Source organism: Gobio gobio (genome assembly GCF_949357685.1).
Source record: "Gobio gobio genome assembly, chromosome: 24".
In the NCBI taxonomy this organism is placed as follows: domain Eukaryota; kingdom Metazoa; phylum Chordata; class Actinopteri; order Cypriniformes; family Gobionidae; genus Gobio; species Gobio gobio.
The window spans coordinates 12,275,605-12,283,104 of record NC_137120.1 but is presented as its reverse complement, the minus strand read 5'-3'; positions in this window follow the sequence as shown (position 1 = coordinate 12,283,104).

The window sequence follows — 7,500 nt, the reverse complement described above, 5'->3', positions numbered from 1 at the left end:
GTGTCACAAATGTCACCTGTAGGAGAGGACTGAGGCATTATACTGATCTTTAAATGGTCATATAAGAGCTCTTTTGCAAGATTTCTGTGCTCGTTACCAAATTTTAAACACATGTATAGAGATACTGTGATTTACTCTTCTTATTGCACTCTTGAACATGCCACTATATCAGTGCTGTTGATCCTGCTGTCAAAGTAACTTCATCTGCTCAATGGGGTGCAGTGACAGTTTTCCTGTTGAACACTAGAGGGAGGCAGTGCACAGCATACTGAAGCCTGCAGCCTGAACTTCACTCTTCTAGAAACTTCCATTGGTGTCACTCAGAGTTAACTTCTTCAGTTAACTTCTTTTCTTTTTCCATGTTGAAGCAAGCATCATAGAATAGTTGTAGTATACAGGTAATCTATTCCCTACACTCTGATAGTGTGTTTTGAGGAGTTGCTGACCTCTATGTGATGACGTGACCTTTCACCACGACTGAAAACATTTCTTCTTCTCACCTCTTCCTCTCAAAGGTCACACGCTGGTCACTGAAGTGCCTTCAAGGAACATCTGATCAGGTCGGACTGAATTGTTTATCTTGTGTGTATGTTTATTTAAAATGTGTTTTTCTCTTATATTTGTAGATCTTTCAGTAAAAAATTATTCTGCCGCATTTTCCAAGATAATAGACTCAGTTATAATAGATAATAGATAAGAGATCATTTTCAATAGATAATAGACTCCAATATAATAGACAAGATAATAGTGAATGTAGATATTATTCATTAAATAAATACATATACACTGTGTGCAGAATTATTAGGCACGTTGATTTTCTGATCATATTTTTTTTCCAGGCACATTTTACCAATTCCAAACCACATTAAACTTAATAAATTTGTAGTATTTAATCATTTATAAGTGACATATAATTGTTCACGAAGGCTGGAAATGAAAAACACCTTATATTCAGGTGTGCAGAATTATTAGGCATGTTTTCTTTTACAGATAAATTGAGCCGAAAAAGAGATTTAACTCAGACTGAAAAGTCAAAAAGTATTAAATGCCCATGAGAAGGATGCAATACTAATGCAATACTAGACATTGCAGTTAAGGCATGACCATTGGACAGTGAAATGCTCATTGGGTCAGCAGGGTCAGACAAAAACAGGTGGTGAAGAAAAGACACCTGTTAACTGCAAAAGAATTAAGAATTAAGGTGAAGAATTAAGGGTGAAACCATCAGGAACCCTTTAGTCTCCAGCGCCACCATTTTCCAAAGCTGCAACCTACCTGGAGTCTCCAGAAGTGCAAGGTGTCAGGATCTCAGAGACTTCAGTTAGGTAAAGAATCCTAAAAAATTACCCCCACTAAATAAGAATCACAAGCTGAAGTGTTGTAAAATACATGAAGAAGTATTGTGAATACAGAATGCTTTTTTGTAGGCTTTATGGACAGATAGGTTGAGAGTGACTCTTGAAGGACCAGCACCACATCCTCTAGTACCAAAATTCATCTTCCAGAATCTGGCAGTAAGTTTTGCGAGTTCATTTTAGTCCATCCTGAAGTCCGTTTTGCAGAGATGGACTAAAAATGAACTCCCAAAACGTACTGCCAGATTCTGGAAGATGAATTCTTCAAACAGTGGTACTAGAGGATGTGGTGCTGGTCCTTCAAGAGTCACTCTCAACCTATCTGTCCATAAAGCCTATAAAAAAACCTTCTTCATGTATTTTACAACACTTCAGCTTGTGATTCTTATTTAGTGGGGGTCATTTTTTAGGATTCTTTTTCTAACTGAAGTCTCTGAGATCCTGACACCTTGCACTTCTGGAGACTCCAGGTAGGTTGCAGCTTTGGAAAATGGTGGCGCTGGAGACTAAAGGGTTCCTGATGGTTTCACACTTAATTCTTCACCTTAATTCTTAATTCTTTTGCAGTTAACAGGTGTCTTTTCTTCACCACCTGTTTTTGTCAGATCCTGTTGACCCAACGAGCATTTCACTGTCCAATGGTCATGCCTTAACTGCAATGTCTAGTATTGCATTAGTATTGCATCCTTCTCATGGGCATTTAATACTTTTTGACTTTTCAGTCTGAGTTAAATCTCTTTTTTGGCTCAATTTATCTGTAAAAGAAAATGTGCCTAATAATTCTGCACACCTGAATATAAGGTGTTTTTCATTTCCAGCCTTCATGAACAATTATATATCACTTATACATTATTAAATACTAAATTAATAGTAGTTATTAGGATTACTGTGGTTTGGAATTGCTAAAATGTGCCTGGAAAAAAAATATGATCAGAAAATCAACGTGCCTAATAATTCTGCACACAGTGTATACATAAATACATTTATATACAAAAATTATGTCATATAATACAATTGTATAACATTTTATATATATATATATATATATATATATATATATATATATATATATATATATATATATATATATATATATATATATATATAATTTATTACAATTGTACATTTAAATATTATATGTAATGTACTTATATATTATATAATGACATAATTTTTGTTTAATAAATGTTTTATTTTATTTGTGGGCAAATAAATATCGAATGAATAAATATTTGTATGTTCTTCCATACATTTTCTATAGATAGATATAAGTTATGTAAATTTATAATATGTAAAATTTTATAATATTTAAATATATTTGTACTGTTGAATATTTAATAAAAAATATATACATGTATATAAATGTGCATAAATATATATTTTTTTATCAAATTACTACATTTTAATTTATTTTATAACATTTAAATCTATAATTTTATTACATTTTACATATAATATATTAAATTATATACAAGCCTATATAAGCGTAAGGATTTGAGCGAGTTTAACAAGGGCAAAATAGTGATGGCTAGATGACTGGGTCAGAGCATCTCCAAAAGTGCTGCTCTTGTGGGGTGTTCCCGGTCTGCAGTGGTCAGTATCTATCAAAAGTGCTCCAAGGAAGGAACAGTGGTGAACCGGCGACAGGGTCATGGGCGGCCAAGGCTCATTGATGCACGTGGGGAGCGAAGGCTGGACCATGTGGTCCAATCAAACAGACAAGCTACTGGAGCTCAAATTGCTCAAGAAGTTAATGATAGAAAGGTGTCAGAATACACAGAGCATCGCAGTTTGTTGTGTTTGGGACTGAATAGCCGCAGGCCAGTCAGGGAGCCCATGCTGACCCCTGTCCACTGCCAAAAGCACCAACAGTGGCACGTGAGTATCAGAACTGGATCATGGAGCAATGGAAGAAGGTGGCCTGGTCTGATGAATCACGTTTTCTTTTATATCACGTGGATGGCCGGGTGTGTGAGCGTCGCTTACCTGGGGAACACATGGCACCAGGATGCACTATGGGAAGAAGGCAAGCCGGCGGTGGCAGTGATGCTTTGGGCAATGTTCTGCTGGGAAACCTTGGGTTCTGCCATCCACGTGGATGTTACTTTGACACGTACCACCTACCTAAGCATTGTTGCAGACCATGTACACCCTTTCATGGAAACGGTATTCCCTGGTGGCTGTGGCTCTTTCAGCAGATAATGCGCGACACAAAGCAAAAATGGTTCAGGAAGGGTTCGAGGAGCACAAGTTTGAGGTGTTGACTTGGCCTCCAAATTCCCCAGATCTCAGTCCAATCGAGCATCTGTGGGATGTGCTGAACAGACAAGTCCGATCCATGGAGGTCCCACCTCGCAACTTACAGGACTTTAAGGATCTGCTGCTAACATCCTGGTGCCAGATAGCACAGCACACCTTCAGGGGTCTAGTGGAGTCCATTCCTCGACGGGTAAAAGGGGGACCAACACAATATTAGGAAGGTGGTCATAATGTTATGCCTGACCGGTGTAGGTATTTAATATATGTAGTCATTATATATATATATATAACATTTTATGTATATAAAATTATATGTACATATCTAATTATATAATTATCGGCTATTAATTTAAAAATATGATACAAATTATGACTTTGACTGCAACAATGATTTTTTTTAACTATCAGATTCAACGCATGAGAATCTCTCGTTGTTTCTTGCGTGAACGTGTAACTCTTTGACATTGGGCTTGACTTTGGTTTTAGGTTCATTCAGTTCATTCCCAGCTCAGTCTTCAGCGCAGAGCTCATAAAAACTTCTTTCACACCACTTCACGAGGCAAACAGTGCCCGTCCAAACTCGTGATCGCTCGCACAAAAGACCTGAGCACAATAGAAACACCAAATCACCTTTTATACTGTCACTAATTAAAGCAGAAGTCATTAAAGCGCCTGCGTTTGGATTATTCTCTTATCAGAGTCCATTAGAAAGATAGCCGTCCTGACTGGTAATTGAGCCGGCGCTGGTGCCAGCATCAGGGCCTGTGGGCTGAGAGCAGGAGCGGCCCGTCCGCGGCTCCAGCGCTTCACACGGGCTCCGCTCTCATCATCCGTCGCTCTCACGGCACCTCTGAGAATCAAACGTGCGGATCAGATGCTTTAATTAAAGATGTTTGTTCACGATAGAATGTCATCACTTAATGAAGGCAGGATTTGAGCTCTCGCAAATGAGTTTGTGGGGTTTGAAAGTTAATGACTTGCGCTGATGAAATTCATGGGGGGCGTTCAGAACACTTCCAAGAGTTTTCCATGTACGCCGAATGAAAGAGTCAAGATTTAGTGAGAACTTTGTTTCTCATCAGATTCCAAGAAGTAAATGATCTGAGCGGTCTGCATGAAAACACACGGTTTCCTTACCTTCAGTGTACACTTCAGATGTGGTGCTGGAACTGGTGGGATTGAGATGATATTTCATTGGAGTTTTGAAAATGTATTTCATAATCTCTTTGGTTCATCAGCTTGAAACATTTTTAAAGCTAAAACGCTAAAAAGGTGAAAAAGCTAAAAATAAAAAAAATTTTAAGAGCAAAATAAATATCAGAGCGTAAAAAATCATGAATGTCTTTTTGCAGACAGCTTCAAACCAGCTGGGAAAATATTATTTTGAGATATATCGATGTTCCTTGTAGTGAAAAGAGTATGCCAATAAATGTAGTATTTATACATTTATTATCCAAACCTTTGATATTTCTAAAATGAAATGCATAATTTATTTTTAAATATATATATTTTTGCTATATACTGTATATTTGGTTTTTATTTATATGAATTAGTTTTGATAGTTTATTTTTATTTTATAACATTAAATGTATTGTATTTAATTATTAAATATTAAGTTTAAGATTTGTTGAATTGTTGATTATTTTAATAATAATATTTATTAAATAGTTTCATGCAATATTTTTATTTTATAAAATTAAATGAATCATTTATTAAAATGTATTAAATTTAATGTATTGATAATTTATGATTTATATATGTATAAGATTAATAAATATGATTTATTCATAAATATTAAATGTATTGATATTTTAAGATTTATACATGTATAAGATACATTATTTACAGTTGGAAACGTATTTATTTCGCGTTTTAATTATATATTGATAATAAAATACATTTGGATGATATATTTGATAAAATTGTATGTATTTTTTAAAACAAACATTTATTATTGAATATCAAGTTAAAAGTTTTTGATAATTTTTAATTTTTCTGTCAGAGCCTGTTTCTCTCTGCCTGTCTTTCTCTCGGCCTGTCTCTCTCTGCCTGTCTCTCTCACAGCCTGTTTCTCTCAACCTGTCTCTCTCACAGCCTGTCTCTCTCGGCCTGTCTCTCTCTCAACCTGTCTCTCTCACAGCCTGTCTCTCTCACAGCCTGTCTCTCTCTCACAGCCTGTCTCTCTCTCAACCTGTCTCTCTCACAGCCTGTCTCTCTCGGCCTGTCTCTCTCTCAACCTGTCTCTCTCTCACAGCCTGTCTCTCTCGGCCTGTCTCTCTCTCAACCTGTCTCTCTCTCACAGCCTGTCTCTCTCTCACAGCCTGTCTCTCTCGGCCTGTCTCTCTCACAGCCTGTCTCTCTCTCAACCTGTCTCTCTTTCAACCTGTCTCTCTTACAGCCTGTCTCTCTCGGCCTGTCTCTCTCACAGCCTGTCTCTCACGGCCTGTCTCTCTCTCAACCTGTCTTTCTCACAGCCTGTCTTTCTCTTAACCTGTCTCTCTCACAGCCTGTCTCTCTCTCAACCTGTCTCTCTCTCTCAACCTGTCTCTCTCACAGCCTGTCTCTCTCGGCCTCTCTCTCTCAACTTGTCTCTCTCATGGCCTGTCTTTCTCACATCCTGTCTTTCTCTTAACCTGTCTCTCTCACAGCCTGTCTCTCTCTCAACCTGTCTCGCTCTCGGCCTGTCTCACTCTGCCTGTCTCTCTCTCAACCTGTCTCTCTCTCAACTTGTCTCTCTCACGGCCTGTCTTTCTCACAGCCTGTCTTTCTCTTAACCTGTGTCTCTCACAGCCTGTCTCTCTCTCAACCTGTCCCTCTCACAGCCTGTCTTTCTCTCGGCCTGTCTCTCTCTCAACCTCTCTCGCTCTCGGCCTGTCTCTCTCTCAACCTCTCTCGCTCTCGGCCTGTCTTTCTCTCAGCCTGTCTCTCTCTGCCTGTCTCTCTCTTACAGCCTGTCTCTCTCAACCTATCTCTCTCTGCCTGCCTCTCTCACAGCCTGTCTCTCTCTCTGCCTGTCTCTCTCACGGCCTGTCTCTTCTGCTTGTGTCCTGTCGTCATGAGAGTGTCACCAGAGGCTGCTGTGTACCGGCACATCATCCAGTTTTCCATCAGATAACTGGAAACTTGACGCCACATCAGGAGCTTTTTTCATCACTGATAGCGCCTCGCTGTCTGGCGAGCTGCAAAGAACGGCGCAGGTCCCGCGGGGTTCGAGTATGCGCACCGAACGGACACTCTCGTCTCACACAGTCGCCTTGACCCCCGCGGACAGCGTCCCCTGTGCGCTCTGATGCAGGTACATGCCGTGGCAGGCAGGGGAAAGCTCTCAGAGTGGACGCGCTCGTCACTGCGCGTCATGTCAACAGTTCCCCGAGAGACACGCTACATTCACAGAGGTCAAACATACTTCATGCTGCTTTATTCACATGCATATTTAATAATCCACCGCAGAATATATGGGTTTATTTTAGGGGTGTAACAATATATCTTGTCACAATATATTGCAATGCAAAAATGTAACAACATGTATAATGTGTATATAGCTCACACATAATGGAAGTTTAAATTAGCATCAAATATGTTAAACTCATTTGAGCTTCTATGTAAACCAATTATATTAACTAATTAGAAATATATTGTTTAATGAAATAAAATATTTAAAATGTATGTAGTCTGGGATAGATTGCAAGCATTTGTGTTTAACATAACTCTGCCCAAGTCCATTCAAGTCACATTTTAATGAACGGTACTTTCTGTTTATAATGAGTCTTAGAAATAATGATTAAAAAACCCTGCCATTTTCACTATTTGTAAACATAAAAAACTAGTTATACACATAAATATTCAAGATTTCAACTCGCATTCAATTTGTTTGCAGCACAGAGAC